Genomic DNA, 18582 nt, shown 5'->3' on the forward strand with positions numbered 1-18582 from the left:
AGTTCCCAAACATTAAAGCTAAGTAAGAATTAGTACCACTGAGTGTTCAATTTCATTGTCCTATATTTTACTTTAATTAACAAAAAGAAATATTGAGCCAATTCTACCTCTCAGACCTATCCATTGATTTTTATATAAACATTTTCTTGTCCTTGACTTAGTAGTCAAAAGATTTTTAGCATTTAATTATATCTATAGATTAGAAAATATGTACCAATCTAATTCATGGAATGGTGTGAATGAACATGGTCATGAAGCTTGGAATTAGAAAACACTGCCACTTACTGCTTATATGGCCTTGGGCAAATTACTGCAGTTTTCTGAACTTCAGTTTTCAGATTTCTACTATGATAATTAACAATTCAAAATTCGACTGTTATTTAAGAGTATAAAGACGACATATATGTGAAAGCATCTTACACAGATGCTATTTAGAGGAGCAAAAATAAATGTTTGAGTGAATGAATATTTTACCAGATTAATATTTTAATACAGTACTTGATATTAAACAAAAGGTATTGCATAATTACATTTAAGCCACGCTTTCTGTAAGGAATAATCTATATGTTCATGACTCAAAGAAAAGAACCAAACACAAAACAAAGTAAAACTGTTCATTTTATGTTACCAATTTTACATAAACACACACACACGTGCATGCCCCTACACACAGTGAACACGGAGGTTTCAATAAATAACGAAATGGCAGATCATTTTTCCTCTGGAAGGCAAACCAAATCCTTTATGAATCCCATGAATATTATCACCTTAAATTGATGCTATTTTATAAACTTTACATATTTTGGATTTTTCATTTGGTTTTTCTTGAATTTTTTTGGTTTTCTTCATAACATATACATTGAAACAATTTTCTTAATTAAAAATACTTATTTTTGTAAACATTTCATGATAGACACATTAATCTACAATGTGAACACAGCCTTTTTTAAAAAACGTTAACTCCTTGAAGCAACTCATTGAACAACTTGCAACCTTGAAACATACAATTCATCATGTCTAATGGCAGGCACTCAGTCCCCGATGGGCCTAGAGAGCAAGGTTGTGAGGATGTGAGATTTTGTGTGTCATCAGGAGCCAAAGGATTACAGAAATATACAGGCACGCTCCATCTTTGCTTCTAGACAACCAACACATATGGTTCCTGTCACAAGGTAATTTTTAGTGACCACTGGAGCCTTTCTAATGGAAATCCAGTGACCTTGAGCATAGGCATTTCACAACATCAGTATTTGTTCAGAAAGAACTTTGAGTAATTTTGGAGTGACGCTAAACACTGTAACTTGAGGCAAATTTTCACCCAAGGGTCAAAGAGGCGGCAGTTAAAAATTAACGAAAGGGAAAAACTTAGCAGTTATTGTGGAAGATTGGGAAAACATATTTTCTCTGATATAGATGAAATTAAGTGCTATACCCATGGAGGAATAAAAAAAAGATGAAGAGGAGAACTGATATTTATGGTACAGTAGAAATTACATAACATCACTTGGACATAGGTGTTTGTTTCTTCTCTTCTGTTCCTAGAAATCAAGTTACAAGAATTTTCTTTGTAGTGACAGCCATTTCTGGGGTTAGGAGCACAACCAAGTTAATCTTAGAGATAAGTAGAGTTACAGTTTCTAGGACATGTTCCTTTCTTCTTCCCCCATTCCTGGCCACTGTTTAGCTATAACTTCCTTGGATTGTAAGGTTAATAAAATAAGAACAGATGGCAGTCTGCACTATAAAAACTTGAAAAACAAACAAAACAAAACAGTATCCCATAGCCTCGAGTTTGCTGGCATCATGCAAAATTTCAAGGCATGCTTAGAGTCAATTTTGGCAAAATTTAGATGTCTCTTTTCTATCTCTTTCTCACTTTAAAATTGTTTTGTAGAATCCTTCTAGTATGTGCCTCTCCCATCACCATAAAATCCCACATCACTTAATAAGCAATGGTAGGGTTTTCTAGGAGATCGAGGATCCTAGCCTAGAGTCTTCACTGTCTACTAAGAAAATTTGGATTGAGTATTTCATCTTCATGTCGACTTTTAGAGTCATTATGTATAGCTGCTGCCCATTAGCATTGGATACTTCCCTGATGGATGTCTACTACAAAATCATGACACCAAAGGATATAGCTCAGAGAGCATATGTGCCTGCTCTCTTGCCAGGCGTGATCAGAAAAGGGCAATATTGAAAGGTAGTATGCTCAACATTTCAAATGGGGAAAATACGAATTCCAGGGTCTACCTATACTCTAAAAATAAAAGAAGACTACAAGAATATGTCTTTGGATCGACAATAACCGTAACCAAAACTACTCAAAGTAAGAAAACAAGAAATTATCCAAATAAGAGGAAAAAAGGATCAGGGAACAAATGACAAACTGCTAACTGGCTTCATTTCTCTTTACTAAAGTAATGATTCTAGTGGATAACCATAGTTTCTGATCGATAATTTAAATATTTAAATCTTAAGAAAATAGAGGAACGGACAAAGATTTTGCAGACTTTTATTTTCCCTGTACAAAACACAATCCTGCAAAGGCAGAAGAGAGGGCAAGATTACCGGGTCACATTCAGCAATATTTTACTTTCATGGTGAGAAGGACAAGGTAGCATTTTCTTGGGCTGGTAAGCATAGTTTCTTTAAGTGATCGCACAGACTGTTCACCTGCGAGCTGACACAGATGAGGCACTATGTCCAGAAAAGTGAAACCATAAGATAATACGAGTTCCACTATTCTTTTTTCCTGTGGACAAAACTTAATAAAGCTATTATCAGCTACGCTATACACATCTTAGCTAAACATACTTCAAGCTTGGTGACTCTAGCAAAGCTTTGCACAATCTTCTGTATTGCCAGTACCGAAGATACATTCTTGCAGTATATTACTTATCACTTCCATCTGAGTACTGGATGCATTTTCTAGTATGCATTGACATTATCCTCTTACATAAATTCCTATGGGATGAACTGATAATTTAGAGCCTGAGACTGCATAAAACCAAGGTTTCCTGCCCAGGTGAAAGAATGAGAATGTGTAGTTACATGAGTAGTAAAATAACTCAATTCATCTTTATAGGAAATGTATTTTTGAAGAAAATTATATACTTTTTTCTTCAAGATTGGCACCTGAGCTAACAATTGTTGCCAATCTTATTTTTTTTTTCTTTTTCTCCCCAAACACCCCCAACACAAAGTTGTATATTTTTAGTTGTGGGGCCTTCTATTTGTGGTATGTAGGATGCTGCCTCAGCATGGCCTGATAAGCGGTGCCACGTCTGTGCCCAGCGTCCAAACTGGCGAAACCCTGGGCCGCTGAAGAAAAGCACACAGACTTAACCACTCGGCCACGGGGCCAGCCCCGAAAATAATATTTTTAATTAAAAACAATTTTTGAAGTTTCCATCAAGTTTGTAAATGCGTCTTTTAACCAATAAATGATGAATTCGAATTTTTTTGCTTATAAAACAAATTAAAAATAATCATGAGGGATGATTTATAGAAAGTATCTGAATTAACTAGACCAACAAACACAAAGTGATGTTAAGTGTATTTTACAAGGCATATTTCACTAGTCAAAATATTTTTTATATCTTGATAACTCCAAATTATTTTGCCACAAAATAAATTTAGAGGAAGAACTTTATCCTGGCCATAAGAGTTCTGTAGAGGAACTTTCATAAGAATCATAGGGAAGATTTTTTTTAATTATTCTTAATTGTGGTAAAACACACATAGCATAGAATTTATGATCTTAATCACTTTTAAGGGTAAAGTTCATAAGTATATTCCTATCGTTTTACAACCAATCTCTGTAACATTTTTCATCTTGCTAATCTGAAACTCTATGTCTATTAAACAATTCTCCATTCTTCCCTATTCATAGTTCCTGGTAACCATCCTTCTACTTTCTGACCCTATGAATTTGACCACTCCAGGAGGTTGGTTCCTCATGTAAGTGGAATCATACAATATCTGTCTTTTTGTAAATAATTTATTTCACTTAGCATAATGTCCTCATGTGTCATGTGTCAGAATTTTCTTCTTGTGGCCGGCTCCGTGGCTGACTGGTTAAATTCACTCGCTCTGCTGTGGCGGCCCAGGGTTCGGGTCCTGGGTGCGGACATGGCACCGCTCGTCAGGCTGCGTTGAGGTGGTGTCCCACATCCCACAACTAGAAGGACGTGCAACTAGGATATGCAACTGTGTACGGGGGGCAGGGGAGCGCTTGGGGAGATAAAGCAGGGAAAAAAAAAAAAGATTGGCAACAGTCGTTAGCCCAGGTGCCAATCTTTGGAAAAGAAAAAGAATTTTCTTCTTTTTTTAGACGGAAAAATAGTCCAGTATATATATATATATGTGTGTGTGTGTGTGTGTGTGTGTGTGTGTGTGTGTATATATATATGTATACACCACATTTTGCTTATCCATTCATCCATTGATGCACACTTGAATTGCTTCTACCATTTGGTTATTGTGAATACTGTTTCTATGAGCTTGGGTGTACAAATATATCATTCAGACTCTGATTTAAATTTTTATGCGTATATACTCAGAGGGGAATTGCTGGACCAACGGTAATTCTTTTGAAGAACCACCAGTCTGTTTTCAACAACAGCAGCACCATTTTACATTCCCATGAACAATGCACAAGTGATCTAATTTTTCCATATCCTTGACAACACTTGCTATTTTCTGTTTTATTAGTAGTAGACATCCTAATGTGTGAGGCGGTATCTTTTGTGGTTTTGATTTGCATTTCCATGCTGCTGAGTGATGTTGAACAACTTTTTATCCATTCTTGGCCATTTGTATATCTTCTCTGGAGAAAAGTCTGTTCAAGTTAATTGCCCCCTCTCTCTTTTTTTCCCAAAGTGCTGTCATTGATATTGCTATTTATAACGAAAATACATTGTTTAGCAATTTTTAATTATTTTCTATCAAGATTTGATTTCTTTTAGAGTAGCTTTAGTTTCGCAGCAAAATTGAGGGGAAGGTACAGAGATTTCCCATTTGCCCCCTGTCCCCACACATGCACAGCCTCCTCCATTAGCAACATCCCCAAAGAGAGTGGAAGTTGTGGTCCCAGATATAGAATATGCAGCCATAGTTAACATAGAAGATTACTGTCTACATAAGTAGATACTTTCTATACATGACTTTATTTCATTCCAATTTGGATCTTCTTCATAGAAATGAGTTTTATGACCAGTTTTTCTTCTATACAAAGTATGGCTGCCACTGCTTTAAGGCAGAGGTTTATTTTCCACTTGCTTCGTTCCAAATGAAGTTCTTGGACTGGCTTATTAGATATTTTTTCTACCCTCTGCCAAGTAATGAGACTCAAATAACTATGTAAATTCATTAATCTCATAAAGCAATTAGTGTAAAATCCAATGACTGTTAAATTATTTCAAAATGAATTAGTTACAACATAACATTTAATTTTCATGATAACCCTCATTTATTTACACGATGTGATCATTTCAATTAAAGAAATGCAAAGATATAATGTGTTAAACAGAGCAGCCAAAAGCCTGTTTGTCCCTTGTAAATGTGCCTTCTATGACCCATGGTTAAGTGAGTTAATGTATATAAGACATTTAGTATACTGTTTGCCAAATAGTAAAAATCATGAATTGTGCCTTCCTCCTTCTTTCATCCACTGTGGATAGTCAGCTTTGTTCGTTAAGAATGAAGTGAAACTCCATTCTACTGTATGCTGGAGAGGTCTCATTTCATTTAAATCTTGAGTTAAAAAAAGAAAAGAAAGTCCAGAAATTCCTCTATTATTTCACTTTCTACTTCTTGCATCTTGTTTCTTTTTCTAATATTTATACGACTCTAGGATTAAAAATAACATTTTGGAGTAAGGGGAAGAGAGCCATGTTTGAATGAGATGTAGGAGTAATGCACAATGAGTACTCAATTTCTTTAATCATTTGAAACAATCTCGCATGTCTTCAATCAATCAAAATATTTATTAAGTACTTCTACTCTGATATACATTATGAGCATATATTATAGCACCCTAGATTGTAGAAAGGCTGTGATTGCAACATATGGCTAATGTAGAGAAAGAGCAGCATACTTCCATGAGAAGAACTGGGTATAAATGTTGGCTCTATCATTTAACCAAGTAACATACTATTTTATGTCTTGATTTCCTCCTTTACAATATGAATTATGGTGCATCTGATGAATCTGATGATCACATTCTTATATTTTATCAAGTGGCTGTGATTCATTGCTGATATGATTATTAAACTCAGCAAAGTAATATATGTGAAAGAAGTCTGCAAACTCTAGAGTAATTAATATGCTATAAATACCGGTTTGCTGTTTTTAAGGAACAAATTGCTTAGTTAGCTGAATAAGAATTAATCTGAGAACCAGCCCTGATGGCCTAGTCGTTAAAGTTAGGTGCGCTCATTGCATCATGGCCTGGGTTCATTTCCCTGTCACGGAACCCCACCACCCATCTGTCAGTAGCCATGCTGTGGCAGCAGCTCACATTGAAGAACTAGAAGGACATACAACTAGGATATAAACCATGCACTGGGGCCTTGGGAAGAAAAAAAAAGAGGAAGATGGGTGACAGATGTTAGCTCAGGGTGAATATTTCCCTGCAAAAAAAGAAAAAAGAGAAAAAATTTAAAAAAAGAACTAATCTGAAAAATGTTTTTAGGTGAAATTTTAGTTGTGAATGGGGCTATTTTGTTTTTGGTAGCCTGAAGTTTGGCTGGAGAAAGTGGGTTGTAGAATAAACAAGAGTCAAAAATGCAATTAGGTAATGCTTTCCTGGTTTCTATTTAAAATAAAGAAATTATTTAAAAGTTACATATAGTTCTTTTTTCCACCATGACAAAATCATCTGCATCAGCCTTACTCTTCTGCCTTAAGCAGCTATAAAACTGGAGAATACAGCAGCCATGTTCAAACACTGAATGACATTCAGCACAGCACCGTGATTCTTGAAAGAAGGGAAATATGTGAGGTCAGCTCTACGTTGGGCCCACATTTCTGCCTGGGTCACTTTCGGAACCACAGAGCAGGAAATACAGCCCCAATAGAGATCAGCAGTGTTGCTCAGTAGAGGAAGGAGAGAGGTGTTCAGAGCTGATGAGGTAGCTGAAATTTGCAGGATAGGGAAATGTAGAAAAAGAAATTGCACAAAGAAAAAACACAAGAAGTCTTCATAAGGATCTCGTTGAGTCTTTGGTTGAATACTAAGCTGCATACGCACAACCCTGCCTTTTCGGAAAATAGCTCCTAGCAGCCTGTTAATAGAACGGAGATTCAGGAGGATGAAAACAGCTGGGAGAAGCTAGACGTCTGACCAATCAGAGTGGAATGGCCTCACACAACACACCAGGCATTCAAATGAGACCCAACAAAGACCAGACCTGAGGAGCATGAGTACTTCTTCAACAATGATCTTCAAGTGAGGGCAATGATGTCCCCAAAGAGAGATCTGGATATGTCTGGACGTATTTTTAGGTTGTCACAACTTGGAGAGTACTATTCACATATAGTGGGGTAGAGGTCTGGGATGCTGCCAAACACTTGACAACGAACAGGACAGCCCCTAAAACAAAGACTCTTCCAGACCCAAGTGTCATTAGTGTGCGGCTGAGAAACACTGCTGTCATAAAAGGGTTACTCTAGACACACCCAACAAAGCAACGAAATTCAGACATCTAGCAATGTGTCATCCATAATTTTCTCCACACAATAAAAATATTAGACATACGAAGCAGGAAAATGTGGGCCAGTCAATCATAAAGTATGAGTAGAATCTCTGTAGTCTCTAGAATTGTGTTAAGTAAATGTGCATTGTTGAAGTCACCCAGTCTATGGTATTTTGTTATAGCAGCCCGATCTGACTAAGGGACCATAAGTGATTTCCACATGAAGAATACATACACCCAATCTCAATATATGTGTGTATCTATGAGTCCTATAATGCTCAAAGCCAAATTAGGCTAAAGAATTCTTCTCTTCTTCTTCAGTCTTCTGCAAGTTATTTTCTCTACAGCTGCAAATGGCAAAAATCATTCTAAAGATGGGGAGATGAGCCATTAGGATATGTGCATCAGGTAGGACTCATAAAACCACACTCAGGAATACTAATCTTTAGACATAGTACCACTCAGGAGCAGGCTATATGAAAGGAAATAGAAGACAGTATCACTCTGTTGAGTGTAAATTCTGTTTTACCCCTCCTTGCCCACTCTTTAATACCATCTCACAATAAAGAAAATTGTTCCAAATATTTCAACCTACATTTCTAATTTCTTGTCTGTTGGGCTTAACATAGAGGTGAAGACATCATGAAACTTTGTGCTCTCCATTGCTATCTTGGTATAATCTGGCTTGATTCCACCTGTCTCTCTCTATTCTCCCTCCTTCTAACCCCATACCATTTCTAAGAGACAGAGTAGATACGTTTAATAGTCCACCTTTCATTTCTCTCAACATATTAATACAAATTTCCTACTCATTCCTCTAAGATATCTCCAACACTTTAGAAGAAGGCTATTGCTTAGTTTTTTCAAATTACTTAATTCCTTCATTAAAAGGAGTACTTATTCCCCCTAATACCAATAGCCTTACTTACTGCTTCACACTTTTGGGCCTATTTAAGTAAATTAATCTGCTACTCTATTGGTGGGATTTCTTCAAAACCAAACTTCCAAAAAAACAAACAACAACAACAAACAAACTTCAAGGCTGCAATTTTACAGTACTCATCATAAAAATCTATAAATTTCCTCAGAAAAAAATAGACTTCAAATTTTACTATGATCTCTTATATATAGAATTAACAATAAAAATTGAATTTTAAGCTAGCATGATTATTTTATAATGTAATAATCATCATAATAAAACATCATAGACACACAAATATATATTCAAACATAAACATGAGTAAATTTCGCCTTATAAAGTATTCTAAAATAGGCATTTTGTTTTCAGCGCAAATGTGTGAAATGATCACTTGATGTGGGTGACTTACCCCCGTCACTGTAACTCAGCAATGGGAGATTATACAAGAGTTTGGCTATCAGGTTGCATAATTTGTATTTTCTGTCAAATTCCTGCAGTTACTTCAGGATACATAATATATTATTTAATCTCCTTCTATTTCAGGCACAGATTCATTAGAAACATCTAGAAGCACACCATCTTATGGCAAAGCTTTGGGTACTAAGGAAAGGACTAGCTAAAGAGTTTTAGGAGGTTGATGGGGGATAGAAATGTCCGTCTCATCAGTTTTAAGAATCTATGAAACTTTCCATTTGACAGAGGAATCTGGTTCTTTTAATAGGCAACAATAGATGTGTATATACACACTCACCTTTTTCTTTGCTAAAGTAAACATAGAAAAGGGAAAAAGAACTGGTTTTCTACACAAGGAAACCTGCTTTTGAAGCCTCAATCATAGATAACAGAGAAGAATCATGCCTTGGCCAAGAGTGTTCCTCACCAGTTCACATGGACACTGCAGTCAGTGCTGAATGGCTAGGCACACATTTTACAAGAATGATTGAACCATCTACTCTTTGAGACTCCTCAAACAACGAAGAAACAGGATGAAACAATTCTCATTTGGGAACTTAGAAAACTAGGTTATTATAATGATGTCAGCAGATCCCATGGAGATAAGGAATGCTGGTCTCAAAATCCTTTATAATAGAAAAGATTGTGTGAGCCATAAAAAAATATTTTTCTATTAAGAATGCAGCAGATTTGGCGAGTAGTCTTTTCTTTCTTCCCCCTTCATTTCTCTTTTCTGAGGTATTTTCTTAAACAACAAAATTTTTCTACTAAACCTAAATTTCTTGAAGCATATCATCAATTGTATTCTTTGAATTCTGGAATTTCCAACTCTTGAAAACATCCTAGAGTCTACTGTAATTAAATTTGGCCTTATACGTTGATGATTTCATACTAACAAAATGTCAAATAGCAAGAAAACTGATGTCACACTGGTCCATCAAAAAACACTGTACAGTGGCCAGCCCAGTGGCACAGTGGTTAAGTTCACACGTTCTACTTTGGTGGCCCAGGGTTGGCCAGTTCAGATACCGGGTGTGGATCTATGCACTGCTTGTCAAGTCATGCTCTGGTAGGTGTCCCACACATAAAGTAGAGGAAGATGGGCACAGATGTTATCTCAGGGCCAGTCTTCCACAACAGAAAGAGGAGGATTAGCAGCAGATGTTAGCTCAGGGCTAATCTTCCTCAAAAACAAACAAACAAAAACACTGTACGGAGGGGCCAGCCTGGTGGCATAGTGGTTAAGTTCATGAGCTCCACTTCAGTAGCCTGGGGTTCTCTGGTTTGGATCCTGGGAACAGACCTACACACCACTCATCAAGCTATGCTGTGGCAGCATCCCACATAGAAGAACTTGAAGGACTTACAACTAGAATATACAACTATATACTGGGGCTCTGGGGAGAAAAGAAAAACACAAAGATGGGCAACAGATGTTAGCTCAGGGCCAATTAAAAAAACCCAACAAGACGATATGAGGTGAAGCAGAAGTGTGAGAACACAGTAGTCTCAACAACAAAAAGAACATATGAAAAATTATGCAAATATTTAGTCATTAATTCAAATCATACCTCTAATTTGAATACAATATGAGTGCTAGAATTCCAATATTTTGGTTCTCTGCATAGTTCATTCCAATGTTTCTAAAACATTAGACTTTCATAAGTTTAATATTGAAAGCCTATAGCAATTAATTTCACCATCCTTATGACTTATTAATATATTTAATATAATATGAGAATCATTGGGTAACTATATACTGAGTATTCTACGGGAGCATGGAAAGAGAGAATTAGACCTAACCTCAGAATTCAAGAAAATCTTTCTGAAAGCAACAATGTTTAGGTTGTATATGAAAAGATGAGTAAGAAGTAATCAGAAAGAACAAAATCTGAATGAACAGAAATAGCTTATGAAAGGAACTTCACAAATTTTATAATCTTTGATCACCTAATGTTGCATAACAATCACTCAGAAATTTGGTACTTAACAATCTCTTTTTGCAAACGATTCTCTGGTTCAATTTGCAATGGTTTGAACTGAATTGGCTTACTCTTCTCCAGGTAGTGACAGCTATGCTCACTTATTTATTTGCATGAGGTCTGGAACGTCTTCTACAGCTGGGGCCTCTATTTGTGTTCTCCCTTATTCCCCAGAAGGCTAGCCTAGGATGTGGCACATGGTAACAAAAGACTTCCCAGGAGAAAGAACAGGCAAGTCTCGACGCATGAGAACTCTACTAGCCTTGGGGGGCTTCACATTTGTTAATGGTGAAAAGCCAGAATCCATAGAGAAGAGAACTATACATGGACATGGATACCTGGGGACATGAATCATTAGGGACAATTATTACAAGGGATAATCTACCACATGTGCCTTGACAGGGGATGGGGCTAGTATGGGTGCTATGAAGGGACTGGAGCGTGTAGGTCTTTGTTATAATAAGGGGCTTCGATTTTATATCTTAAGGAGCTGGAAATCATTGAAATATCTCTAATAATAATATCATGTCTTTAATATAATATAAAAGGCCAATAATACACTCCCAGAGGACTCTTTATAGGAAAGGATATGAATGAGTCATCTATTTTTTTGAGAATAGTTATTATATTATGTTCTTTACTCAATACAATAAGATAGGTTTGTTCTGGATGGTATTTCACATTAAAATGTTTTCAAATTTTATTTTCCTGTCCATTTTATATTTGAGAATTGCTATAAACTGAATGTTTGTGTCTCTCCCCCATGCCCCCAAAATTCATATGTTCAAAACTAACCCCCAATGTGATGTATTGGGAGGTGGAGGTTTGGGTAGGTCATTAGGTGATGAGGGTTAAGCTCAGGCTCTAGAGAACTGCCTCAACCCTTCTGGCATGTGAGGACATGGTGAAAAGGCAGCCATCTATGAACCAGGAAACCGGGTTTCAGTCTAACACGGAATCAGCCTGAATCTTGATCTTAGACTTCTCAGCCTCCAGAACTGAGAGAAATAAATTTCTGTTGTTTAGAAGCTACCCAGTGTATGGTAATTTCTTAGAGCAACTGGGCAGATTAAGACAGTAATTAATAGGCTTCAAACGTGATTACCCTGATTAGATTTATGTTCCCATAAGTCTTTATGAGGACCTGCTTTTTGTGTGTCCACATGCTATACTTTGAGTAGATCTGAATTGCTTGATTGATGCTCAATATGTATGTCTACCTGTGTCACCAATGCATATAAGAATAGATCATAATACCACTGGTTTTAAGGTATTTTGACACAGTAATGAGTGAATTTCCATTTACTGTGTTTTCATTTCCTTTCCTTCTTCAGCACAGCTGGAGCCCATCATCTCTTTTACTGGCCAGCTGTCTGTATAGTCATCACACACACTGATTTGGGGATAGCAAGCGATAGCCAAGGAGGAAGAAGAATTGACAAGTCTCAAGGACACTTCTGATTCATTTATCCTTGTCTATACATTGAAAGGTTTTGGTTTTTTTTTCCAAGGGTCAAGTATTATTCTGAATTCAGAAACTTTTCCATGTCAAACATTATTCTTATCCAATAATTCTTTGACCTGAATTTGCCTGAACAAAAATATTAGATCAGTAATTTTAAAATAAAATGCCTTTGCAGTGCAAACAAAGGAAAATAGTAAATTAAGTAGGCTTTCATCCTTAAACCTAAATACTTCTTGAGATTTTGGGTTATACTTCAAATTATTCATTTCTAGTTTTGAATTATTTTATTATTTTCTTCTAGTCTAGGTAAGCAGTAACATTTTGTTTTGATCCAACCTAAAATAGTCTTTCATTGTGTCTTATTTTAAATTACTTATTTCACATTTTCAATTTCATATTGTACAAACCTTTTAATATAAAACACTTATGAGTTTTCTTACATATAGAAATTTGGACTTCTTTGGGCTAGCAACTATTTTTAGTGTACAAGTCTTTGATGTAAACAAGGGAAGATTATAAATATTTTATTTTTTCATAAACTATAATTCATTTATGATAAGATCTGTCTCTTCTCACAGTAAGAATGTTTTTTTCCATTCTTGTGAATTTATTGACCTTTCTTAGCCAATTACATGTCACTTCCAGCCAGAAGCTCCTTTAAGCATGTAGGTAACAATACATCCTTCCCTTCTCCCTGCCATTGTGATGTGCCACATAGTGGAGGCCCCAACAGCCTGCATCCCAGAGGGAAAACATTTATTTACATGACCTCCCAACTTCCCACTCCTTATCCCATTTGGACATGCAGTGTGAGCAAAAATTAAACCATCATGAGTTTAAGCCACTGAAAACTTGGGACTATTTATAACTACAGTATAAAGACAGTAATCTTTAAACATAGACAAGTATTATTAAATTTAATAATAAGAATATTTTGAAGAAATCAATTTACTATATTCTTTTCCTATATCATTAAATTCATTTAATAATCATCTAACCAATAAATCATTTACTTACTCAGAAATATTTATTGAGCACCTTTCTATGCCAGGTATCCTTGTCCTTGGAATATATCAGAGAGTCTAACAGGAAAAAAGCCAAAAAGCTCCAAGTCCATAAAGTGTATTAGTAGGAGGAGGCATACGATTAACAATAAACATAAAACATATTTAAAAATTATGTAGTACATCAGAAGTACCACATTTAAAGTAGGTAAGTGTGTGAGCCAGTGTGATTGGACTGGAGTTAGAAATCAGGGGTCATTAGTAGGAAGTAAGGTCAGAAAATTAATGGCATGGGTTATGGAACTATAATGTCAGAAATTATAGGCAATTGTAAGGATTTTGGTTTTAGTTTTGAGTAAGTTGGACTATCATGGAAGTTTTATGTAAGAGCAGTTTCATCCTCACCTAACTTCTGTTTTATAAAAGATCAATCTATGTTGTATTCAAAATAGACTTGAATGGGGAGGGTAGGTGGAAGCAGAAAGAATGATAGGGAGCTCTCACAGTATTTAAGGGAAAGATCATGATGGCGGAGACCAGACTTCTAGTGGAATTGGTTAAAAACAGTGGGATTCTGGACGTATTTTGAAGCAAAAGTCAAAACAGTATTTGTTAGCAGATTCAGCTGGGTGGTGTGAGAGGAAGAGGTAAGTTAAGCATAACTACCAAGTTTTTCTGACTAACTAGAAGGATTGACTTGCTATTATCTTTCGGGAAGACAACTTGGTAAACTCTCTATCTACCCAGTCCTTGTTGCTCATTAGTCCCAACTATAATCCTCGGCATCTAAGATGTACATTTCCATGATCTCACTAAAGCTCTTCCTCTTTCTTCACTCTCATTTCACTAAAAGACACTATGATTACCCTTGTGGTCCATTCAGATGCTAGATGTCATCTTTCATGGCTCACTCTACTGAACTCCCACATTCAAGGAGTCTCTACATCCTGGCATACCAACTCTCCAAAATCCTCTAAACTTTTCTAATTCTCTCAGTCACAGCTGCCATCATTTAATCCAGTCACCATTTTTTACCCTGGATTAGAACAACCATCTTTTGGATGTGCTATTAAATCTTTACATTCTGCGTGAGCTTCATATGGTTAAAAAAAAGAGTCCAACAATACACCATACTCTAGTTATCAGTTCTAGGTAGATTAAACATTTAAATGTAAAAAATAAAGCTATTTATTTATTTAAAAGAGAATAAAGGGAAAAGATCTTGGTGACTTATGGCAAGGTAAAATTTCTAAAACATAGAAACTTTAAATATTAAGGAAAATATTTGTAAATTCAATTTAATTAAATTTAAATTATAGATTCTTCAAAAGAAAGTGTAAGAGTAGAAACAAAACATTTAAAATGTGGTACAGAATCTACACACATATATCTCCAAAATATTAGTTTCCACACTTCTTAAAGTACATCTGTGAACTAATTAGTAAAAGGAATATATTTCAACAAAGGAAGCAAAGATAATTGAAGAGAAAGTTGATAGAAGCAACAACTTAAGTGACCAATATACATAAGAAAAGATGTCCCACAGGGCCGGCCTGGTGGCACAGCAGTTAAGTTTGTGCACTCTGCTTCCAAGGCCTGGAGTTTGCCAGTTTGGATCCCAGGCACGGACCTACATATCGCTTATTAAGCCACACTATGGCAGGCGTCTCATACATAAAATAGAGGAAGATGGGCACAGATGTTAGCTCAAGTCCAATCTTCCTCAGCAAAAAGGGGAGGATTGACAGTGGATGTTAGCTCAGGGCTAATCTTCCTCAAAAAATAAATGTTTTTTTTATGGGGCCATCCCAGTGGTGCAGCAGTTAAGTCTGCACGTTCCGCTTCAGCAGCCTGGGGTTCCCTGGTTCAGATCCTGGGTGCAGACCTATGCACTGCTTGTCAAGCCATGCTGTGGCAGGCATCCCACATATAAAGTAGAGGAAGATGGGCATGGATGTTAGCTCAGGACCAATCTTCCTCAGCAAAAAGAGGAGGATGGGTGACAGATGTTAGCTCAGGGCTAATCTTCCTCAAAAAAAAAAAAAAGAAAAAAGGACATCCCACATCATTTGTCAACAGGGCAATATAAATTTAAATAAAAATGTTATAGAGCCAGCCCTGATGGCCTAGCAGTTAAAGTTCAGTGTGCTCCACTTTGACTGCCTGGGTTCGGTTCCTGGATGCAAAACCACACCACTCATCTGTCAGTAGCCATGCTGTGGCAGTGGCTCACATAGAGGACTAGAAGGATTTACAGTTAAAATATACAACTATGTACTGGGGCTTTGGAGAGAACGAAAAAAAAAAAAAACGAGAGAGAGGAAGATTGGCAATAGATGTTAGCTCAGGGTGAATCTTTCCCAGCCAAAAAAAAAAAAAAAGACAAAAAAAAAATGTGATAGCTTTGCGTATCCAACTGATTGTCAAAGTCTGATGAAACCAAAGGTTGATAAGGACATGGGATAATTGGAGCTCTCATCCACTGCTGGTGAGAAGTTAAACTGAAAAAATATTTTGGTCTTATCTAGTAAATTTGATGTGTACTATAATTGCACTCTTAGTTTTAGACCCAGAGCCGTGTGTCTCAGCAATAATATTATTGACTTTGGGGGCCAGATAATGTTTAGCAGCATTTCTGACAGCTTATACCCACTAGATGCCAGTAGCAATCCCTACTTCAAGTTATAATAACCCCAAAGTGTCTTCAGATGTTGCCAAATATCCACTGTGCGGGGGGGATGCATAATTGTCTCCAGTTGAGAACCACGTCCCAGGAGAACTTCTTACATCTATGCAACTGGATACATGCAAAATATGATCGTGGCAGCCTTTTTGTAACAGCAAAAACCTGGACAGTATCCAAATGGCCATCCAAAGTAGATTTAATAAGTAAAGCATGGCAAATTAATACAATGAACAATTATAATGTCGTAACTAACAAATGAGCATGGATGAGTTTCCAAATATAGAATGAGTAAAAGAGTAAACTACAGTGACCTTGATTGTGATGACTATTTCACTACATTTTTGTGTGTATATATATATATATATTTATATATATCATTTTTAACTTAAATATATACAATATTTATTTGTCAGTTATACCTCAATAAATCTGGGGGGTGAGAGGAAGAAGGACATCATAAAGAAAATCATACAAAAACCTTCTAAATATATGTGAAAAATATTTTTTAAAATAACAGAAAAGTTTTTTAAAAAGAGCCAACCACAGGAAAAAGTCATATGATATTGGGTCATTTTATAATGTTCAAATAGGTAAAACAAAACATGTTTTTTAAGAGATAGGTATATATGTGGTAACACATTATTGAAAAAATAACAAATACTCATAATGGCATTTAGCTTTTGGAGGATGGAAGGCTATGTAAATACAAAAGGCACATTGTGTGGGCTTTTAATAAACTAGTATCATTTTCTTTCCTGGATATAGAGGGATTAATTTAGTCTTCTTTCAAGTTTCCATAGCTTGTTTGCATTATGTTGTGTGATATAATTTACTATTTAACAATTTTAAAAATCGTCAAAGACTGATTAAAAAGCACAATCAATCCCCCTTAGGCAAAATTTTTTTAAAAAAATATGTAAAACCATGGTAATTAAACAAGATCACAATGAGGAAAATAAAAACTTATTAATATGCTACCATTAAGCAACTATAGCAATTGCATATTGAGAAATAAATGATAAAAGATGAAAAATTATGTATCATAAAATAGTCACCAATTGAACCTAGTTAAATTTCAAGTCAAAAAGATATCTTTAAGGAAACTAAAAGTAGTGCAGAATTATAAAAGAAAAAAGAACTACTAAGAAGATATAAAAATCTGAACTTCATATATCTAAAATATGGCTTTAAAATATGTGTGTTTGTGTGGGTGTATAAATTAGGTGAAAAAATTATTTTGATGGCATATGTATGACCATAATCTAGCTTTTAATATATCTAACACAAAAATTTACAGATCTAGCTAAAAAAGAAAATGAAAAATGACATAAAATATGTGACAAATAATAAAACAATGAAATCATATCTATATATACGTGTAAGACTAAAGCCTAATTGGTGAGAATATGCATGATGAGAATATGCATGCTCTCCCTATGTCCATTCCTTAGTCAAGTAATCTTATAAAAGTGAAGTAACTTTTATATAAATTTATGTAAATATTATATCTGCAACAAACGTTTAACATTACAATATAAAAAGTAGTCATCATCCTTTTCTCAGAAAGACTTGTGTTCTCTGCTCATTATTTCCATGTATTTCTCTTTTCTCTCCACCTGCATCCATTCATAGAGCATAGGTTGATTACATCCTACTATGTGTCAGATCTGTAGATCTGTATGGGTTGCTGCAGACACTGAAATGAATAAGAAATTATGCATATTCTCAAGTATCTTACAATGTACCTTACATTCTCATGAAAGATTGTTATAAGAGATCTCTAAGACAAATACATAACAATACAATAGACAGCAACAAGGAATGCACTGTTAACAGTCAGAATCATAGCGAGCCAGGAGTTTCATTTCTTTCAATTACAAAGCTCAAAACTGGCTAAAATAAAGAAGTTAAAGATTCTGGTTCCCTATCTATCTCCATGCCTAGGAACAAGTCTAAAACAATTACATTGCATTCATTTAACTAACTGGTATAGTGCTCTCTCTCTACTTACATCATTATTTCAAGGTATCCAAAGTATCAGCATAATTCAGCCTCTCTGCTTTTAACTACATATACGTCATTTCACATCATTTATATCCACAGCCCGCAGCCCTTTTGTTCCACAATCTTGTTGCCTATCTCTTGGAAGTCTTGGACCAGAGATAAGTAGAGAACCTTTTCATGGTCATTAATTAACCGTTCAAGGAGACAGTGAACCTGCCATTCATCAGGTTCTGTGTTCTGTGTACTGACCTTGAAACTGTTACTGATTGAAGTCTTGAATAGAGTTTATTTTAGATCTAGTTGCACATGGTATACCTAGATGGCATGATAGCTTGGTTAACCTATCTGTCACATAATTAAATTACTAAAAAG

Source organism: Equus asinus, chromosome 30 (genome assembly GCF_041296235.1).
Source record: "Equus asinus isolate D_3611 breed Donkey chromosome 30, EquAss-T2T_v2, whole genome shotgun sequence".
In the NCBI taxonomy this organism is placed as follows: domain Eukaryota; kingdom Metazoa; phylum Chordata; class Mammalia; order Perissodactyla; family Equidae; genus Equus; species Equus asinus.